At 46.5% G+C, this 23089-nt stretch overlaps 1 long non-coding RNA gene across 1 annotated transcript; it reads left to right on the top strand.

Annotated features, from left to right (window-relative positions):
- Nucleotides 1–14555: 14555 nt before the first annotated feature.
- On the top strand, nucleotides 14556–20890 carry LOC144144816 (uncharacterized). The gene is made up of 3 exons (XR_013317341.1): nucleotides 14556–14767; nucleotides 15582–15662; nucleotides 19947–20890. It is a non-coding gene; the product is annotated as an uncharacterized LOC144144816 (long non-coding RNA).
- Nucleotides 20891–23089: the final 2199 nt, after the last annotated feature.

Genomic DNA, 23089 nt, shown 5'->3' with positions numbered 1-23089 from the left:
TGGGCTCCCTGCCTGTACCAGGCTCCCTGTACCAGGCAGGCAGCTCTGGGACCTCTTTGACTACCAGGGTAACGTCAAAGCAGAAAGACCCCCGTCTCCCTACTTTTATACATGCTGTATGAAATTTTCTCAACCCCCCCCCCCTCCAGCAATCGGCCTCCCAAAAGAGGCTGCACCAAAGTACTAGCGAAAGAGAAGGCAGAACATTTCTATAAACATCTTGTAGTTGATTCCACAGGGGACATCCTGTTGGCAAGAAGTCAGCCATTCTTTTGGCCAAACGCATTGAGTCTGTTGTCGGCTCAGACTATGATGCTAAGAAGCATTCATCCGGTAACCTACTTGTTCAAGTAAAAAGGAAAAATCAAAGCGAAAAGCTCCTGAAACAGACCACGTTGGCTGACCTGTCCGTTACTGTGACTCCACATAGAACCATCAACTCCTCTCAAGGTGTAATCTTAGAAAAAGAATTACAGTCTGAGACAAAGGTAGAACTGCTTCAGGCACTTCATCCTCAAGGAGTAACTTCTGTCAAACAGATTGTAATCGGTAGAGCAAATGAAGAAATCCCAACAAAGCATCTTGTCCTAACATTTGATTTCACAACCCCACCCGAAAAGGTCAAAGTGGGCTTCCTAAGCTGCAATGTACGACCATATGTTCCTAATCCCAGGCGATGCTTTAAATCCCAACGATACGGCCATGGAACACTATCATGTCGAGGAAAGCTGACTTCTCCTAAATGCTCAGACACTGACCATCCGTCGGATGACTCTCAAAACAGCACAGTGAAATGTCCAAATTGCAGTGGCCCACACGCTGCTTATTCGAGAACCTGCCCAAAATGCAATGCAGAAAAAGATATTCTACAAATGAAAGTAACAGAAAACATCACCTGCTGAAGCGCGCCAAAAGCACAAGCTGCTTTCGGCCACATCTTATGCAGACGCTGCCCGCCGGGAACTGGGGTGGCGTTTGGTCAGCACAGCGACACAGTGCAGCCTTGTTGCTGATGTGTTGCTGTCCCAGCCCCCAGCTGAGCAGCCACCTGCTGCCTTTACAACACCTGTAGAGGCTGCTGGGGCCCCATCTCTTGCCAGACTGCCTTCAGTAGTCCAGCAGTGTCAGGGATCGCCCAGTGTGGCGACTCCAGCGAATGTGGCGACTCTGATCGCCGCTGGCAGCTCTGCCGCTCTCACTGTTTCCTCTCCACCGGCCCTAGGGACACCTCAGAGAATAGAGCTGGAGACAGGAGGGCCCACAGCAGCGCCCATCCAAGCTCCACCGCCTGCCCCGCCCGCGGCGCAGGCAAAGAACACCCGAAAGGCTACCAAGTCAAGGGGGCCCAGTCCGCTCGGCACCCCCTTGCCTTCAGATGACGACATAGACGTCGAGCCCTTCTGGCTTCGATCGCAGCGGAAGGAATGGGCTGCGACGTCCAGGTCAGTAGAGAAGGTCAGAAAACCCCTTCCAAGAGTCCATCCCCCGAAAGACCCTACATATTCACACTCCAGTAGCTCTAACACTTAATAATGGGAAGAGAAAATATTGTTCAATGGAACTGCAGAGGCCTTGTGAGTAATTTTGACGATGTATACGAAATACTGCATGCCAATCAACCAAGTGCAATGTGTGTTCAGGAAACACATTTGAAATCTTAACACACAAATTTCTTGAACAGTTACCTGGTATACAGAAAGGACAGGGGGATGGCTGCACGCACTCTTCTGGGGGTGTGGCCATAATCGCCCGGAAATCCTTAGCATGCCACCCTGTCACTCTGAACTCTGTCCTTGAGGCTGTGGCAATTTGAACAATATTTAATTGGTTGATAACGGTATGCTTCATATACATTGCTCCTTATGTTGCACTTTCAAGCTCTGACTTCGATGCGCTGGTCGACCAGCTGCCCGAACCATATATCCTCACAGGCGACCTTATAGCTCACAACGCTCTTTGGGGTTCATCTCGCACGGATGCCCGAGGTCGCCTGATAGAGAAATTCCTTACATCTTCAGGACCATGCCTTTTCAACAATAAACAGCCTACATACCATAACATAGGACACAACACATACTCGCATCTTGACTTGGCGATTGGCTCCGCAGTTGTCTTTCTTCTTCTCGAGTAAGGTGTGGGCACTGACCCATATGGCAGTGACCACTTTCCCACCTCACTAACATATATAGGTAAAGGCCCATGCAGTGCATCTTCCCAAAACAGGTTCAATGAAGCAAAAGCTAACTGGAATACATTACAGACACATCCAAACTACACCACACATCCATTGGACACCTACACGTTGAAGAAGCTACCCTATTCCTCACGGCGCACATCCTCGACGCCTCTGAAAAGTCCATGCCCACCGCCTCTGGTGCCCCGCGCAACCAGAGGAGGCCGTGGTGCAATGAGGGCGAGTGTGAGAGGCCCCGAACAAGGCGTAGGGTATCCTGCGTCGGTTCCCCACGTCAGGTAACCTTATTTTGTTTAAACGGGCCAAGGCGTTCGGAAAACGTGTGCGCCATTAGGCAAAACGAGAGAGTCGCATACATTCATAACATCAATTAACTCCTTCACAGACCCACAAAAAGTATGGACACGTATACGCAAACTCAATGGACGACAGACATACAGCCTGCCCCTGGTCTGTACAACAGGGGACACACAAGACCAGGCTAACACACTCGCACAACACTTCCAACACGTGTCCAGCTCAGCACACTACACAAACACTTTCATGAAACACAAAACATCTGTAGAAAAGAAGTCACTGCGGGATAACAACAAGTCGCACACTTCTTACAATTCTCCTTTTCGAATTCATGAGCTGAAGGCAGTCCTTACCACATGTAAGCCTTCAGCGCCAGGTGCAGACAAAATCACATACACCATGATACAACACCTACACTCGGACACCCTTGAAACACTTCTGCATCTATACAATAACATATGGCTTTCAGGGCACATTCCTCGCTCTTGGAGGGAGGCCATAGTAATGGCTTTCCTGAAAGAAAGGAAGGACCCTTCCGCTCCTGCCAGTTACCCACCCATTGCTTTGACAAGCTGCCTGTGCAAGCTGCTCGAGAAGATGATAAACCGTACGCTCGTCTACTTTCTTGAGAACAATGGTCTTCTCGAGAGCTGCCAGGCAGGCTTCCGGGCAGGGCGATCCACAAACGATCAATTAGTTACACTGGAATCTTACATTAGGATGCCTTTGTACACAAACAGTACTGCATGACCATATTTTTTGATATAGAGAAAGCTTATGATACGGCAAGGCGTTATGACATTCTTGCAGACCTAAAATCCTATGGTGTAACAGGTAACATGCTGAATACTCTTTCCAGTTATCTGTCTGAACGAGCATTTTGTGTCAGAGTCGGTTCGCCACTTTCAAACGTTGAGAATGGCGGGCATCAAGGTGGCGTATTGAGCTGCACCTTGTTTATAGTTAAGATGAACTCTCTTCGAAAGGCACTGCCGCCAACCATATCCTGCTTGATGTATGTAGATGACGTTCAAATATCTTTCAAATCATGTCACATATCCATTTGTGAATGTCAGGTCCAGCTTGGGGTAAACAAACTTTCCCGCTGGGCAGATGAAATTGGATTTATACTTAACCCTTCTAAAAGTACCTGCGTTGTATTCTCAAAAAGGCGGGGCATCCTGCACGATCCCGACGTAAAACTCTTTGGTGATTCAATTCCAGTAAAAAAAGAACACAAGTATTTTTGGGTGTGGTGTTTGACGAGAAACTCCCATTCATCCCTCACATAAAACGACTCAAACAAAAATTCCTCAAAACAATGAATATTCTGAAAGTCTTATCTCACCAATCATACGGTGCAGACAAACAACTTTTGCTTCGACTTTATGCCGCGCTGGTGGGGTCACGGTTGGACTACGGAAGTGTTGTGTATGGGTCAGCCACAAAAACAGCAATCAAAATGCTCGACCCAGTGCTTCACTTGGGGCTTCGCCTGTCTTGTGGGGCATTCCGTACCAGTCCTGTCCACAGACTTTATGCTGAGTGCGACAAATGGTGCTTAGCCTACCAGCGAATTTATATTGATCTTCTATATGATTCCAAAATCTCATCAATTAATAACCATCCTTTTAAAGCGGTTTTTAATTATAGCTCTACAACTAAACTCTTTTTAAACCGCCCATCAATTTCTGTTCCCTTCTCGCACAGAGTGAGGTACGACGTGACTATTCATGAAGTCTCCTTCTTAGATACATTCAAATCATCTCACACTAATCTTGTAGCACCATGTCATCTCCTTCCTGTGTCATGTGATCTGTCTTTTATACAATACAATAAGAACAAGACACCAAGAAGTGGGATTTTGCAGAATTTAATGTATCTGCAGGATAAATACAGGGCTGCAGAGTTTTTCAGTGATGCATCTAAAACGTTCACTGCGGTGTCTTGTGCTGCGCATGGACCCAATTTTGAAGCATGCAGAACCATGAATGTTAATAAAAGTATTCTTACGGCAGAAGCATATGGCATTTTTCTGGTTGTAAGTCAGATAGTTGAACATCATATTCCTAAATCCGTCATCTACACAGATTCGCTAAGCGTCGTCCGTGCATTGTCATCTGGAAACTCATCGAAAAACCACGTAGTTAACCTAGTATTGAAATCAATTATGCTGGCGTATTCTTCAAACCTTGAGGTGACTGTGTGTTGGGTGCCAGCCCACTCTGGCATCGGGGGAAATGAACTGCTGGATGAAATGAATGCCAATGCTGCACTCCGAAACACAGTAAACTTAACAACACTACCTTACACAGACCTCAAGCCACAGATAAGACAGCAACTCCGTAAAACTTGGCAAGCAGACTGGAGGGAACAGACAGACAACAAACTACACGTAATAAAACCACACTTGGGACAATACACTACTGACTCACACAACAGGCACATTGAAGTTACCTTAGCTAGATTACAGATAGGCCATACACATGTAACGCACTCGCACCTGCTCACGTGATCTCCAAGACCCCTGTGTAGCAGGTGTGGGGAAGGCCTATCCGTGGTCCACATACTCATACAATGCAAGGCACTTCGCACCACACGACACAAACACTTCAGGGAACTCTACAGACAACATATTCCGCTACATCCATCGTTGTTTCTGGGTGACGATTCCATGATTTCCGTGAAACGCGTTTTTAGTATTTGTCAGACATTAAGTTTTTAAACCTCATTTCCTATCACGCATAATCAAATCTGGCCCAATACATCAGCCATCACCATTGTCTTTAATTGATCTTACTATGTCCGGTTTACACGTTTTATAACTACCGTTTGCGGTAATCACTTCTCTTCAATAAATAACTACTTCTCTGGCGCTCTTTGCACTCGTTGGCCTTGCGGCATTAAACGCCAACCATCATCATCACTTTCACGTTGCTGTCATGAAATCACTTTTCTTTGGCTCTCTTTGCCCTTAGCTGGCCTTGCGCCAATAAACTCCACATATCATCATCATAATTGCATGCCCTGCCGAGTGTATCTTATGGCTAGAGCTCCTGGTTCTCGGAGTTTATTTTCGGCAAAATTCGGAGGTTGTTTTTCGGAGTTTAATTTTAGCAAAACTTCGGTGCTTTCCGGAATTTATACTTTCTAAATATCCGTTCTCCGAAACCGGGACTTTATTCTGCTTATTTCTCACTGATGGAAACGCACTCCTTTCCATTTATCACTCTCAGCCTATAAAGAGGAGAAGGAGCAGATAAGCGAAATGTTCTTTCAACCTTTCCGCTTGAAATGAGTAGAGCCAGATGCCTCAACCGGCCACTTCTAGGTGTGAACTCTCAAAAACGAGAAAGAGTTAACAATCCTACTTGTTTCATAGCTCTGGGAGTTTGCAAAATTTTTGTACGAGCTGGCCACATACTATTGCCTTTTGGCAAAGTTTATATCGGCCAAACCGTCCGATATACAAATGACCGCTTTCGAGAATAGGCCGTTCGGATAAAGAGCGGGACATTGCCACATTTTTTGTTGCATGGGAAATATGGTAACCGTGCACTTGACCTGACAATGCAAAAAAATAAAAAAGAATCAATCATGTCGCCGCCCATGATATCCCACAAGCTTTTTTTGTTTCGAACCGAATCACAGTGTATAACACTTGGTTGTGGGGTTCAAGGGGTTTAACGCGCCGACGCTACACAGGCAATGCGGCACGTCGTAGTGGAGAGGTATGGTTTAAGTGTGACCACCTGAGCATCTTTAACGTGCGCCAAAACCTACAACACATGGGCGTTTGTTTTTAAGCCTCCATCAGAAAAGGTCGCTGCGACGAGGAATCAAACCCGTGGCTCAGCTGCCCACCGCCTTAGTCACTGAGCCTCCGCGGCGGGCAACCCTTTTTTAGACAAGTGCACCGGTCTTAAAGATGACGAAGGAGGCTTCTTCTGGGACCGGCGGCCATTCGTAGTAATCGTCGAAAAGAGCTGACGACCATTGTTTCGGTTTGAAAAGACAACGAGCGCGCTATATCGTAAAGCCACTTTCGTCAGGCGGTGTGATACACCATGTAGGTATGGAATGACCTCTATCTTATAGGTCTCCAATCCTACTCCTTTTTTCCCTGCCTCGAGCCGCCCTTCCAGCCTTGTTAATCTCTCGGCGATTCTTTTCACAAGCGAAACCAACAGATTTATCTGGGTGCCCGGATGCTCTTAACCTGTCTAGCTGGAAGGCGACACTCCGTTCTACAAAAAGCTCGCAGGATTACTTTAACGCCGATTTTACGCATGAAAAGGCGACACCGTTCTTGACCAGCTTAAAATGGGGTAATTAGTAGATTAGCAACTCCTTGGCACACCTTGGATCGCACATAGAGTAAGTGTGGATTGGCAGAAACGTAATTAATATATCCAAAAACTGGATCTCACGTCGATTAGGTACTTCAAACGTGTATTGAAGGTCCAAACCTTTTTTCTTGAAGGTATTCATGACATCTGCAAGCGCGCTACAAACTTGGGCTTCTTTTCCTAAAATGAGGTATTCTTCTACATACCTAAACAACTTTAGACTGATGTAAGCCAGATCATTGTCAATAGTTTTGTCAATTTTGCTTAGAAAGGTATTAGAAAGAATTGGGACAACACGATACCCAAAGCGATTGCCTGCTTTCTGTACGCACACTACTTAGTCACCCCATCCCACCAGAGTGGACTTCAGATAGAGTGCCAGCAACTCCAGAAAACATTCGACTAATATCCCACTGGCATTACGAAAGGTCGCTTCATCATTTTCTTCGAGGATGCACGCCTTTACACTTTCTAGCTGGAGTCGTACAGATGTAATCGTACAGATCAACAACATCGATACTAAAAGCATCCCAAACCTTCACACCATCGGTTCCCAGGTACTCTACAACTTCCATGGAGTTCGAAATGAAATAAAGACGATAAAGCCGAAGCGATTAAAAATGTGAGAAACAGCGCGAAAGGAGACGACGTAGAGTAGGAGACAAAGACGCGGCGCTGACTAACAAGCAAGTTTGATTGCTTGCAGGCGGCTTATATACACAGCTACAAAGTAATGGAAAGGGAAAAGAAAATTACAGATGGCATGAAATGCACATAAGTTCTTGGCACATGGTCATCGATAAGTAAGGTACAGTTATTCATTTGAAAGATACATGGTTTCCTTTTCCAACAGTAGCACACACGGTTTGCTTGCACATTTATCGCCCCTCTAACTAATGCAAAAGGCTTCAAAGATTTCACGTGTGCTTTTGTTTGCATATTTTCGAATGATATGACCCTGATCAAATTCTGGTTTGCACTTACACTGGCGACACTGCGCAGCTAGGTAGCCACCGACATTCGATATTAGTGAATTTGCATGCTTCGAGTGAATTCGCGTGCATTTTCATGCCATCTGTAATTTCCTTTTCCCTTCCCATTGCTTTGTAGATGTGTATATAAGCCGCATGCAAGCCATAAAACTTGGTTGTTAGTCAGTGCCACGTGTTTGTCTTCTAGTACACGTCCCCTTCTTTCGCGCTGTTTCTCGCATTTTTAATATGAACCGACCAGCCCACTTGCTCCCGGTTCCGAAGCGATTTCAGATGCGTGTGCATATACCCCGAAACCAAGTGCGGCCATGAACCTCTTTCTCAAACGACGGTGCAAAACGCAAGATAGGAAAGAGGTTCATAGAAAGAGGTTTCGGAAAGAGGTTATAAGCAGAATAGACACAAAAACACGTTCATTTTGGCGGAGTATTGAATAAAGCAGTGTATTTTCAATAACCACACGAACATCAGTTTGAAACTTCAGCAGATCTATAGGTAGAAAACGAAGCACGAAAATGTTGCGCATAAAATGCGGCTGGACCAAGAGCTGAAGTACTCACGCTTTAGTTTCATTTGTTTCGAAGCGTACGGTCAGAAAAGTGAAGACGCCTTCATCGTGCCTGAGTGATCAGCTTCGCGCATGAAAACAGCAACCACAGCAGAAATATTTGTACTACTACTACTGCTGCTACAACTACTACTACTACTACTACTACTACTACTACTACTACTACTACTACTACTACTACTACTACTACTACTACTACTACTACTACTACTACAACTTCTATCGCTACTATTTATGTTTATTTCATTTACACATACTGTTGGCCGGAGAGACCGTTACAGGATGGGGTTCAAAAATCATTTTATTTACTTATAGGCATAAAGGCACATAAACAGTCATGTACCCATTAATATTGTTCACGAGATACGCCCACAAATAATGAGCAAACAGTGCAGTAAAATACAGGCAAGAGTTACAGGTATAATGACAAACTCTACACAGTAATTGATTTGTGCGACGTAAACGTAACTCATGTCCCAAAAACCATATATACAAATAGTGTATACACATAAGTGTGTGCAAACATGCGCTCGAAACTATTAACATTGTTAGCATACAGGAGACATTGATACACAGGTAAAAACAATGGCCTCATTTTAACAGCGAAGCTGTTTTGCAAATCGTACTTCCTGGCTTACGCATAAAAAAAACGAAGAAAATGCCTACCGCGCGCGTGCGCATGTCTCGCGACGACCGCCCAGCGATTCGCACGTTCGTCGAGCCAAGTATACCATCTTAAGGAGATTGGCCAAGATTGCGGCGACCGCCCGGCCGTTCAAAAACCCAAGAAAATGCCTAGCGCTCGTGCGTGCGTGCGTGACTCGCTGCGACAGCCCAATGTCCCCAGCGCTCGTTTGTGAAGCCAAGCCTACTCACTTAGGGAGATCGGCGAAGATTAGCCAATCCAGCTTTCGTCGTAATCGTGGCAACACTTACTCGCAATGAGAAAGACTCCAGCGTTCGCCGCAATCGTGGCAACACTTACGTGCAGCATAAGCCAGTCGCGAGCTTGCGAAGTCACCCTTACTAGCTTTCGCTGTCGCGTGCCAAATTTAAATTATTACTTGCACCGCTCTAATCTCGCCCCGTCGCCGCTATGCGCTTTCTGCAAAGAACCAGAAACGATCGACCGTTTCTTCTCCTCTTGCCGACGGTTTTCCTCTATAAGACGCCTAGGCGCATAGGCTTTTCTATCGGCGTTCACACAAATTGTCAAATCGTTTCACTTGCGCGCCTGATAACAGCAATGGGAGCAGCGGCTCCCACGCGTTCAAAACGAGCGGTCGGCTGAAGCGTGCACCTCTGAAGAAGCTCTCCGGATAGGCGTGCGAGGCGTGGGCAACGATCCCATCGACCATGGTTGAACGTTCATTCAGAAGTGTGGCATCGCGAACGCACTTGACGGAACCGAGGACGAGATGTTGTGGTCAGCGGAGAGCGACGAGGAGTGAGATGAGAGATTACGTCGGGAAATAAATCGCCCGTTTCTCTCGCATTCGTTTGTCTGGTTCACAAAGTCCCGTGCGCGTTACAATCGGAGGTGCAAGTTTTTTCGGTTTTTTTTGCCAGGAAAATCGGGTGCGCGTTAGAATCGGGGGCGCGTTAGAATCGGGTAAATACGGTATTTGCTATACCATAATAAGTGGAGTGTTTGTGGTCTTCAAGCCAACGTCACTGGTCTCGTGGCAGCGGTAAACGTCGCCGGCAACCATGGATATGAGTGATACTGGAGTGGCACAAGTCGCCCTCCGGGGACCTTAGATCCGGACTTTCTCGTCTTCTCAGAAAAGAATTTTTTGAGGTTTAACGCGTTTTAACCGTGTTTTTTTACCGATAACTAAGTTTCGCCCTTATAGCGAGCATTGAACACACGCCTGATTTTCCTTCAAGACGAGACGCAGACACTAATCATGGCGATCGGCGCTGTACGTGGGAACGCCCGGTGAACTTAGGAGCAGCCAGAGCATTTAACTTTCCGGTGGCACGAGTTTGTTTTTTAAAGACGATAGTCTTTCTTGGGCTACTTAAACCCAGAAATTTTGGTCTGTCTGTATGTCTGTCTGTCTGTCTGTCTGTCCGTCTGTCCGTCTGTCTGTCTGTGACTCGATTCAGCCGCCCGGCCAAAGCAAAACAATGCCTGCGCAATAGTCTTATATAGTCACAGCTAAATCTACCCGTCTATGTCCGGTGTAAGGTTCATACTTGTCAACATTGTTGAAGAAGAACAAGACATTACGCAAATATGAGACAACAAATCAACACAGAAGTAATATTTGCAGCGTTCCTTTATAAAAAATCAAACATGCTGGACTTTTGCGAAATTAAATACTTCATCAACTGCAAAAAAAGAATTCACTCCGCCGTCGCCTGCTGTCGCCCGCGCCACTACAGCTTCTGGCGCCATTTTAAGAAATCAACCAGCAACAGTTACGCAAGCTTCCACTATATCGGTTTCACGTTCTGCTTGCAACGCACGTGGAGTAGGGAAACGTGGTTCTATAAACTTTGAAGTAGGGCACCTCGATGAACGCTCGTCTTCACCGTACGGCAGCGTTCGCATCGAGACACCCGGTTTGGAGCAGTGGAACGCGGGAAATTTAAAATGATTTAAGCAACCATTTCGCGTATTTACCTTGGGAGGAGCGCGACGCAAGAGGAGCAACATGAGAGGTGAGCGGGAAAGCGAAGGGAGGCATTTACATCGCAAAAGCCGATAAAGACTATCGTCTTTTGACGGCATTTGCAACGAAAGGAGCAGATACGCGGCCAATTTTTCTTCCCCTGTCCCCCTCTCCACACTCATTTTTGGAACACACCTGGGCTTAAAGGCTTTTACTGCGCAACAGCACGAGGTCCGGGCTTGACCTTAGATGAACGTAAAAGTCAGATTCACACTATAAGCCGTTTTCGTGTTCCCTGTATGCAGTAGTTAAGCTTTCGCTCTATAAAACGAGAATTTTTTGTACACAGACGAGGTCCACGAGGTAGGCAGACAAAACTTCGCAACATTTGTGGATAGGGGCCGTGCCCGATAAGGCAGTGCTTATCCAGGAATGTCTCAATGAAGGCAGCTGCTTTTGCTTAACTGAACCTACTCTGCAGAGACGCTGATTATCGCTTTTACTCTTTCTTTCGTGCTTGGAAGTACTCGGCAATTAATTTCTATCGTCGGAACGGAGCAGCACCATGTAATTTTCTTGCCGACAAGGTACCTCGTATATCCTCTGTTAACATGAATTTTTCCTGAGCAGGCATTCTAGCCATGGCGGCCAGCGGCCTTTGGTGTGGTGGCAACAATAATATGTTTACCTCCGCCTTCCCCTCCGTTTACATCCTTGAAAAGCACGCCTAAAATGTGAGACAGCACAAGTCACACCAAATATCAACTCACAGGTCCAAGTAGCCAGTAATCACAACTGCTTGCTCAATTCTGGCTGGTCAATCCCACGGGGAATGCCACACAAGCTACAAACGCTCGCTTTTTATTAGGGTGAACAGGGAGGGGGGTAGTCGTTCATTTTTAGAGAAAAGGGGAACAGAAATGTAATGGAGGTGTTATTGAACTTCTCGGGAAAGTTCACCTCCATTCAACCCTATCCGGGGAAGTGAATATAGGAGTAGAAAAGGACAGGGTAGAGCAAAGTAAGTTTAAAAAATTGCACCATCTTCCCATAGGGGAACCCTGAGTAGTATGCGAAGCAGCCTTGGGGTCGACTGAAGTTCCCATTAGTTTTCAGTTTATCGTGTCCGTTGACGTTCAGCTTCGCGTGCCTTCGTTGTGTCAGTAGCTTCTTGACGTAGTTTGAATGAGTGCAGGACATAAGGCGCGTTCGTTGCACATGCTCCCGTCTCGGTTTGTAGCGCAGTGAAAAGAGCGCCACGTACCTCCTCTTGCGGCCAGAGAGTCGTGGGATCGAAACCGGGTGCCGCCTCACTATTTCTTTTCATAGTGGACTGCGCTGACGTCAGCCCAGACGCTGACGGGGCTGAAGAGACGCGCATGCGCAGTAGAGTGCGGACGGTGGACAACGACAACGAGGGATGGAGGGTCACAGCCCCGAGCATGAGATGCTTTGCATCTAAAAACTGGGAAACAAGGAGAGAGGAGTAGTTCACTGTCGTCGATCCCGTTGCACATAACACTGCTTGCAGGAGCCGTACTGCGACCTGGTGACTAGGAGCTCTAGAGGAACGGTAAAGCCTGCATTCGAGCTTGCTGTGAAGGGCAGCGAAGTCTGCGGCAGTTCTAGCTATTTCGAAGTTCCCTAAACAAAACTGTGGCCGACCGACGGATACGGTGTAACGGGAGCGTGCACTAGACAGCCCGCACCATAAAAGCGAAAGTTTTGGCACAATCAAAGCCAAGGCGATGGCCACGTTTGATGACGGGCAGCTAATCGAAGTCCCCCCATTCAAAGCGAATTAAAAAAATCCTCCGTCGCATGCCCCCGCGCGAGGGACACGTGTAAATGCAGAGCATAGTGGGGTTCCGTGTAGAGAGAGAGCGCTATCACGCCACCGTCACGCCAGCACCTGCTGTTGATACGGTGCTTGCAGCGTCGGAGCGCGCTCAACTACGAAGCCTCGCGCGCTGCACATGTGCTGCAAGCGTGATGCGGGAGAGGAGGTATGGGGGAGAGGGCGCACCTGCGGGCTGAGCTGTTGCGGATGGACGGCGGACGCTACATGTCAGTTAAAGAAATGCTCTGCATTTGAAAGACGACATCTCAGCTACGAATCAACGGCCGAGCTCCTCGGTTCTTATTCGTGTGTCCCACAAAGTATCAGTGCCTAATTGGCGACGTTATCTTTAGTGTACAGGGGGTCTTGAATCATTGAGCTTCAATCAATCAATTGATTCAAACTGAAGCTCAAGAATGAGGAACATTGTCCATGGAAACCGCCTTGCGACAACCTGAGATAGGTACGGAAGAAAGCAGAGAAAGTTTGAGGGGCTAGCATCGAGTACACGAGCAATGTTGTAGACACTTCTTTGACTTGTTCGCTTCATTTGTAGGAGGTAGGCTAGGTTCACTTGCACGTTTCTCATTGGCAACTCAAAGCGGCCAAGAAGTTTGACATTCCTGCGACTCATCTTCAAACAGAAAGTTGGGCAAATAGCTTGGATATTGGTGTTGCGATATACATATAGAACTTATAGGTTCTTATATAACTTATAGGTTATATAGAAGATATAAGAACTTGCAGTTTCTGGAGTCTTGAGTTACATTTGCAGTGAATCCTACGGTTAAAAAAGTGAACACGGCTTCATCTTCCTTGAGTGTCCAATTTTCACGCAACAAAAAAATAACCACAACACTATTTACTACTATCTGACAAGTAACAACAACGTCGTGTGTTTCGGTAATACGTCGATAGTTCCACATTTAAACCCGCAGTGCTCACTGGCACATTTTATTTATTTATTTATTTATTTATTTATTTATTTATTTATTTATTTATTTATTTATTTATTTATTTATTTATTTATTTATTTATTTATTGAAACAATACTGCGAACCACGAATGGGCCTAAGCAGGAGTGGTGGTGATACATTGTGTTAAGACCAGTTACACAATTTCTAGCCGGTAAAAAAAACGTGTGAACAAGGCAGTACAAACTTATTAGGTACATATGTGAAAATTTCTTTTTTTTAGAAATCAAACATATCATCAATACATTATTTTCAACATGCTACTGCAAGAAAGAATTTCAGGGGGTTTATGAACAAATGCAGTGAAGACTAGTGCGAATAGCCACAAGCCACAAGCCCCAATGAAACGCATGCAGAATACGGCCGAAAAGTAGTGAGAGAGAGACCGAAATCTTTGATGTGTACTAGAGAAGACAGCTGTCCCTGCCGGAGCACTTCCTACTCCAGACGGGGATGATTAGAATGCACTGAGGTGGATGTTAGAGATCGGCAAAAACAATGAGGAGGAAAACAAAAAATATCAATAAACAAAACATTGCTTTAAATTTCATATTTTCCCTTTGCCTACATAAACGGCTGCCGCAGAGTTAAAGCATGCACAGCTGCGCTTTGAAAAATTTTAGATGTCGAGCTGACCGAGTTCCGTAAACAGGAAATGCTCTATTCGCGCACTCTGGCATCGACTTATGTTTTCCTTCTCTGATTTATGGCGGTGTGTTTTTCCAACCGTTATGAATCATGGTCCCCTTGTTCTAAAATAGGATACAGTTTTAAAACTTTACACTTCTTATGCTACGTGTGCACGCACTTTTGTTCTTCTTTGTCTTTAATACTACAAGTGCGTACTTACGAAAAATAATAACACTGCGGAAGTAGGTTCAACAGGCATTTTCCGTGCTGCATTGGTATCAGACGGTCCACCAACTCCCAGGGTAAGCTGGCTTTGGATATCGTTTCGCCAGAAAACTTCTGCCCTACGATAAATAGAAACCATCTCCCTTCCTGCCTGTAGCCGACCTGCTATTTTAATTAAGGCCTATTACTAAACGTAGTTTGTTAACTTTTGCGCACTTCTATTGATATTAACCTCATAGTAAACAATTTACAATATTCATACGAAATATTTCCGTAATGCAACATACCAAAACTAGCAGTAAATTTTTATCTGACCAAGAGTCGATTCGGAGCTGTTTTTCAGTCAGTTGTGTAAGAAATTGTCACGCAAGCCTAGACAGAATTTCTTCAGACGTTCTGAAAGCCTGTGTGTGTTCCGTGAGCGTGTCCCCAATTCCCTGATACGAATACTCGTTTGTTTTTCGGTTGCCTTGCTCAATTTTGTTGCACACATAACGACACTATACAGTAATATCGAAAGCGGAAATAGGTACCCAGCACAGCCCAGCCCTTTCAGAGGGGTTTTTTGCCAATATAACATCGTAAATGTTCTTCGAGGCAGACACAAGCGACATGCAAGAGGAAGGACAACTAATACTTGGCAAAAACGCGTTTATAGTCAAAATAACAATAACTTTAGAAACTGAGATAGCGCTGAACAGCAAAGCAAAATTAATAAAACTTGAGAATTTGTGGGTACTACACATATTTTATGCATTCTTCATGAAGCGTTCCCTGACGAAAGCGGCATTTTCTATCCCAGTCTTAAACTGAAAATTGTTGTTATTGTTCAATATTCACTTTTTCGTGCATTTACTGATGTACACATCTTTTCTCACTTTTCTACTCCAGTCCGCCGATTTCCTTAACAGACAGCCACCATGCTCCAGCGAATGGCATTTCTCGCGCTTACAGTGGCGGTTTTCTTTAGTGGTAAGTTAAATGTGGTTACATGAGTCTTTTGCACCGTGTGCATCCACCTATTTCCTTTCTGGTATCAGGTACTGGCACAATTCATTTCTGGAATCGAATTCCTGCTGCTTAGCGAATTTTTAAAACTTGCTAAGGAAGAATCGACCATATAGAGAACTACATTGGGTGTTCGCGAACTGGATGCTGTATACGAAAAACTCAGGGTACAGCTAAGTAAACACGAGTGGTACCTACGTGATGTAAAACCAGTGCAACATGAACAAGAACAGCGGAAGGACGAACAACGGCAGCTGTTGATCTGTCGTCCCTCCTTGTACTTCCCTTGGTTGTCCTGCGCTGTTTTCACGGCGAAGCTGTTTAGCCAATCGTTTTTTTGTGTGTGTGCGTGTGCGTGTGCGTGTGTGTGTGCGTGCGTGCGTGCGTGCGTGCGTGCGTGCGTGCGCGTGTGCGCGTGCGCGCGTGCGTGCGTGCGTGCGTGTGTGTGTGTGTGTGTGTGTGTGTGTGTGTGTGTGTGTGTGTGTGTGTGTGTGTGTGTGTGTGTGTGTGTGTGTGTGTGTGTGTGTGTGTGTGTGTGTGTGTGTGTGTGTGTGTGTGTGTGTGTGTGTGTGTGTGTGTGTGTGTGTGTGTGTGTGAGTGGGGGGGCAGCGACTTCAGCCGCTGGCCACCCACCAGTTTGAAAGTGGGAACAGGCGCCTATCTCGGGGGTTCCTGGAAACCGTAATACCACGCCGTACCGTATCATTTGGTTACAAGAAAGTGGTAGGTACTTCTGTACCGCTGGGCACCAACCAGTAAAAAAAATTGTTACAACCACCCCCTGCCCAGGGGATCTAGCGCTTGGGAAGTTACCCAACTTTGTCGGGAAATGCCCCGGTGGAAGGGGTCGTAACTTTTACACCGACGGCGATGGTCGAGTGGTAAAACACTCGTCTCGTAAGCGGGAGGTACCAGGTTCGAATCCTGGGCCGCCGGATACCCACCGGTTTCTTTAAATGGTACAAGCGTCCCCGTAGCGTAGCTTGTCTCGACGGTGGAATAAACGCTTGGAGCTTCACCACAAGCAGCCGTGGGAGGCGATGTGGGAGGTACCTCGAACCCATTCGCGCGGGGTAAGGAACCGCTGGGCACCCACCAGTCAAAAGGGCACAAGCGCCCCCTGTACTAACTTGCCAGGGGATAAAGGGCTTTGGACCCGCTCTACCACTGCGGCATACGTGGGAGGCTGCTGCTGCGCGACTTCAGCCGCTGGCCACCCACCAGTTTGAAAGTGGGAACAGGTGCCTACCTCGGGGGTTCCTGGAAACCGTAATACCACCCCGTACCGTATCATTTGGTTACAAGAAAGTGGTAGGTACTTCTGTACCGCTGGGCACCAACCAGTATAAAATTGGTACAAGCACCCCCTGAACAGGGGATCCAGTGCTTGGGAAGTTACCCGACTTTGTCGGGAAATGCCCCAGTGGAAGGGGTCCTAACTTTTGACCGCAGCGGTGGCTCAGAGGTATAGCACTCGCCTCGTATGCGGAAGGTACTGGGTTCGAATCCTGGTGCCGCCGGGCACCCACCGGTTTCTTTATCGGGTACAGGCGTCCCTGGTCGAGTGCGGACCCTTGAAAGGGAAATCCACGCCTGGAAAGCTGCCTTTACCCTATGGAGGGGCCCCTGACCCTTGTCCATCTGGCGGGGCCCCCGGCCATCATGCCACGTTGCGCCATTGCCGGGGGTGAAAGAGTCTGGCGGCTTGTCCTGCCACAGGCGGTTGCGAGTTGAGCGTCCAGCGTGGCTGTGGAAGGCACCATGTGAATTCGTGTTCCATGGTGGTGCCAGGCACATACCAGTAAAATAGGTACAAGCGACTCCCCGGCTTCGCGCTCGGCCCTTGTGTGGGACTACAACGCTTGGGAAGTTCACCCGGCTTGCACGGGAAATCGCCCCTATGGAAAGGGGCGGCTGCAAAAACGCAGGAACTTTTTTTGTGTGTGTGCGTGCGTGCGTGCGTGCGTGCGTGCGTGCGTGCGTGTGTGTGTGTGTGTGTGTGTGTGTGTGTGTGTGTGTGTGTGTGTGTGTGTGTGTGTGTGTGTGTGTGTGTGTCTGTGTGTGTGTGACATCGCCTTGGACACCGCCAAAGTGATGTCCAATGATTATCACTTCCAAAAAATGAAGCTCGCACTTATAGCAACCATGATGGAGTAATGGTCGCTACGGCGGCGAGGAATAAGCAAATCGGCTGCAGTCGTCAACCTAATGTGTCTTGACGATCTTGAAAGTTGCGTAGAGCTTCGCTACCTCCAAACTTGCCGTATTTACCCGATTCTAACGCGCCCCCGATTCTAACGCGCACGCGATTTTCCTGGCAAAAAAACCGGAAAAACTTGCACCCCCGATTGTAACACGCACGGGACTTTGTGACCCATACAAACGAATGCGAGAGAAACGGGCGATTTATTTCCCGAAGTAATCTCATTCATCTCACTCCTCGTCACTGTCCGCTGACCACAACATCTCGTCCTCGGTGCCTTCAAGCGCATTCGGGATGCCACACTTCTGAACGAACGTTCAACCATGGTCGGTGGGATCGCGGCCCACGCCCCGCACGCCCGTCCCGAGAGGTTCTCCAGAGGTGCACGCTTCAGCCAACCACTCGCGCAAGTCAAACGATTTGACGATTTGTGTGAACGCCGATAGACAAGCCTAGACGCCTAGGCTTGCTGCGTCTGAAAAATACTTGCTAAAAGCATTGGCGCCATCTTGAGATGGCGATGGCAATGGGTGGGACGAAATTTCCGCTGTTTCGGCAGTTTCGGTTTTTGTATCCGATTCTAACGCGCATGCGATTTTTCGGCCTATTTTATCGGAAAAAAAGTGCGCGTTAGAATCGGGTAAATAGGGTACTTGTTTCTGTGAGCTTCCTTGTCATTTTTGAAGTCATAAATTTAAGCAAGCTGGACCAACCTGCCATCCATAATATGTACGCCATGAAATAAAAGTCTGTATAACGCTGATGCTTGAAGGCGGCAATCAGCGCTAAACAGCAAACAAGCTGAAATGTTTTCTGTCGCAAGTATTGTGCCCAAACAAAATGTTTAATGACCGCAGCTGAGGTGGCACCTAATATGGCTAATTTAAGGTACCCAGCCTAAATAATATTAGGCTGGGTAGGCGTCTCCACGTGGAAAGTAATAAACACAATTAAACATTCATCCATGGCTTCTACAAATGCGTGAGAACCTGATACCTTTCCGTCACAAACTTCCCGGGGGGGTCAATGCGAACGCCGTCCGGCGGCTTATAAGCCGCAACACGGCCCTTTTCGCACAACCCTTGCGCATCGTGACGTTCCTGCTTTCTCGCTTTAGCACGATTTCTCACTTTAGGCGTGGCAGTGGCACCCTGTCAGTTCTTTTGTTGTGGATCAGTGCCGCAATTCCACCGCCGTCAATCCTAATCCACCCCCATTCACTGCCTCCTCGGCAATGCTTTGTGACAGACTACATTTTATGCTGGCACACCACTCGGCAGGACAAATGAGACGTGCGATAGTTGATGGGGAAGCATTGTATTTACATGATGTTGCCACTGACCCATGCGAGCTAGAGAGAGAGAGAGAAAGAGAGAGATATTATATATTTATTGAAATGGAGTACAGGTCGCCCTGAGAAAATGATCTTGGGCCTGCCACTTCCCACTGGGGGTAGTGTACTGGGGACCATCTATTATTTACAACCGGCCATGAAGCTCAAGATACTAGACTATACCATCCACTGCTTCTTTGTCGTCAGGAATGGATTCCCTAGAGATATTTACGCCAATGTGTACTCCTGTTTCGCGAAACACTAGAATTTTCTTTGGTCCACCATATACACCAATATTTCATAAAATTTAATATCTGCGGCGAGTGAATTCTTCACAGACAACTCTCATGGCTGCGGGTCCAGAAAGGAGTTATTTTTGGTTAAATAAAGTTTATTCCTCCTGCTCCTCTTCTGCGCCCGCAGAGAAGCAGCTCAGTGTTGCCAGCTTTAAAAAAACTTGTAAGACATTTCTTGTCAGGCAGTGTTTACGTTAAGCGTGCAATTTAAATGAGACGATACATACAAACAGAAATGTACATGATCTTGAGTACTGCTTTTATAATCGAGGGCGAGAATGAGTATCATCTGTTTTATTACTTTTCAGCACTGTGATTAAAGTCGACATCGTGAATTCTTGCGGTCTCCGACTTTAGCATGTTGTTTTATTGTGGACCTTCCGCGTAACGTTGACCCTTGCTCTAAACCTTTTCAGCCGTCTTCAGTGCAACCACCGTCGAGACGACAATGTCTGGCAGCCAAGCTACTACTGGAAAAGAAAGTGACTCTATTGTGGGGAAGATTTTTGATGGCATACAAAATTTCTTCGCCGGAATCACAGGACGCTCGAGACAATAAAGCTTTCAAGAGGCTAAAATTGCCGGTCCATGTTCTCATCTCGAATTTAGAGGAGTTGTACGGCAACAATGTGCAAATGCACGAAGTTGACCGACGCATGCAAGCCTACGGCACAATTGATTTTTTGCTCCCGGCTAAAAATTCGATGGTTTAATTCCTAATCGTGTAGTTTTAAAACATAGAGAGTAACATCGCCAGCGATAATGCACCCTGCCTCGATGAAACACTGAATGATCAGGACTGGCTCCAAGGGCACAAACAGTGACAATACAGAAATCGTCATTTGGTGGGAACTGGCGACTTCAGGGCTGGTAGGAACCATATGTTTTTCGATGAAAATCAAAGGATTTCCCACTGATCCTAAAGCAAGAAAAGCAGCATCTCTCGCGGAAGAAGGGTGTTTTAGAGGGACATATACGCTTCCGCAGACCTCATGCACTGCTTTAGGTAAGTTTCTGCATTCTATGACCGTACAGTATGTTTCCCACATCAAAGCTAAAAAGTGTGCAATGGAAGGCGTAAACGGAATGCAACAGAAGCGTTCAGCGCGGCTAACCTTTGACGTGTCGACAAACACCGCATTTGCAGTGATGATGGTTTATTTTGAGCTTGTTAGCCCACTCGTGAATCGACGAAGACGGTGGAGGTAGACACAGTGATTGTGCTGCCAAGCGACAACTTTCCAAGTTCACACATGTGTTTCGGTTTATGCAACCGAAATTTATTACAATACTGGAATAATGCTGTTAGCATCCCATCCACAGTCGCGCATAATGACTTGTGCTTAAAGTTTTTTTTCCTTTGTACTCTATTATTTCTTGAAACGTTGAAGGTATGGCACCTTCTATGGCTGCTTCAAAAAAAATACCACCTGTTCAGGCATTTCAGGCAACCAAAGATACGAATTTCAGGCAAACAAAGATACCAAAGATTCAGGCAAGATACGAATTTCAGCGCTTTGTCTTTTCTGACTCCGGCGTATCCACTCCTTCAAGTTCAATACCATTTGTTAAAAACAAAATTGTTAACCGCACCGATAATTTTTAGGACGTGAAAACCACAATTTTAATAAATCACGTAAAACTATCGCCACTGAGTGATCCTTTCTCTCTTTTAATAAACGATTAGTCTTAACGCTACCACTGGTACAAGCTTTTAACACGCGTCTCTAGATACCTAGACTGATCTCTGGACTGAGCGGATGAGAAAGCACGGGTCAGTACACCGCACTATATATGTTTTGTCAAATAGCCTCAAATTTGAAGGTTGATAGGATCGATACTGAACCAACTCTACTGGCTTAGGAGAAGCGAGTAAAAATATAAATTCAAACCCTAAACTCTTCCTTCCGAGGAAAGCATAAAGCTTTATTGTGCCAATTTTTTAGTACATTGCTTCTATATGAGACGGTTTCAGACAAACAGCTCAATCCCAAATTTAGCCTTTATGCCTTGAAACGCCAATTATTTAGAGGTATTTTAAAGTCACATCGTTTACAGGCAGTATATCAAAAAGCACTAACTCAGAAATTCTGTTTAGGTCGATTAAAGATTTCATTGCTCAAAACTACAAAAAATTGCAAAAGGCGTCCACCAGAACGGTTTACGTATTCCTCCGGGTACGCCACTCCACAAAGGTAAAAGCTGTTATTACACCTATTGTTAGTAGGCGCAGTTTATTTCAGCGTTTATTTTTTCCTGCAAAACAGTTCCGGAGTGTAACAAAATGAATGCGGGGTTTCCTAAACACTTATTTTATCTCTGGCATCATGCATTAGCACTGCAAGTGCTCCTGCTTTACCTATTTTCTGAAGACCTAGGCGTACTAGAATGGGTTCGTGGTACGCTGCATTTTCTTGCGTGCGTCCTAAGGCTTTTATATTCCTTCGAATTGGCTCATTTTTGCCGGCTTTAGGCCCGTTCGTTCCATTTATCTACGGCAATGTAACTCAGACTCTATGTAAACCACCCTGAAAAATGTAAACCACCCTGAAAGAGTAAATAGCAGAATGAAACTTTTCTAGAGAGGGTGGACACGTCGGTTGGCTTGGCGATTGAGGAAAATAGGGGATGGATGAAGATATATGGGTTCCATTCGGCGGTCGACGCCTGAGAAATGCGCGACCTCACACAGAGAAAGACGCGTCTGCCGTGCTTTGGCGGATTTCATAGGTAGTGTTCAGTCATGAGCTTACCGAACTCTGCGCGGGACCAACATTAAGCGAACCGTTTGGAGACTTGGACAGTTCTACAACATGCGGTGCACACTGGGCGCGGCTCCTGTAAAGCAGGAGGTGCAGGCAGCAGAGGCCATAGGGGACTGATCCTGGACGACATGCTGGTGGCGCTTCGACGCATAGGTACGCCACGTTGCAAGCGCATCCTCGCTACGCCATCATCCCGTGCATTCTGCTGAAGCACTTGTGCGGCACGGGGCAATCCGAAGGGCAGTGGAGGGGTGGAACTGTTGGAACCAATTTCCGCAACGACTGCTTGTACGCACGCCTGACCCTTGGCTTCTTTGCTGTTGGGGTTGTGTCGTGCGAATGGGATAGCTAACGCCATGTTTTAGCGGAGTTCAACGGGCTCGCTCGCGCACGCGTAAGCAGTACCGTTGACGATTCCGCGTGCGTGTCCCGGTACGCAGTGTACGCGAATGACTATACCGCAAAATTAAAGCGCCACAAATTTAAACAAAACACGAATGACACAAGGACAAGCGCTCGTTTGTGTAAAGCGCTTTTTCGAATTGGACAAGCGCTTTTTCGTAATTTGTTAAATTTGTTGCGCTTTAAATTTGCACTATGGAGTACCAATTAGCTCGAACCCTCACGTTGTTAAGATTTACCGTGCGCGTCCCTGATTCTACAAATGTTCTTTCTGAACTCACATATTGTTCCTTCGAATGGCCTCTGTCCAAATCGATTGAGAGTTTCGTGGCTGTCCGCGAATATTGTTATTTGCCTGCGCCCATCGGTGCCGTAGGTTGCCTCAATATGTT

The sequence above is a fragment of the Haemaphysalis longicornis genome, unplaced genomic scaffold (genome assembly GCF_048455015.1).
Source record: "Haemaphysalis longicornis isolate Haplotype H1 unplaced genomic scaffold, Haemaphysalis longicornis Haplotype H1 scaffold_7, whole genome shotgun sequence".
Taxonomy (NCBI): domain Eukaryota; kingdom Metazoa; phylum Arthropoda; class Arachnida; order Ixodida; family Ixodidae; genus Haemaphysalis; species Haemaphysalis longicornis.
Note: the sequence above shows the minus strand (reverse complement) of the source record. Positions and strands in the feature narration are given on the sequence as shown.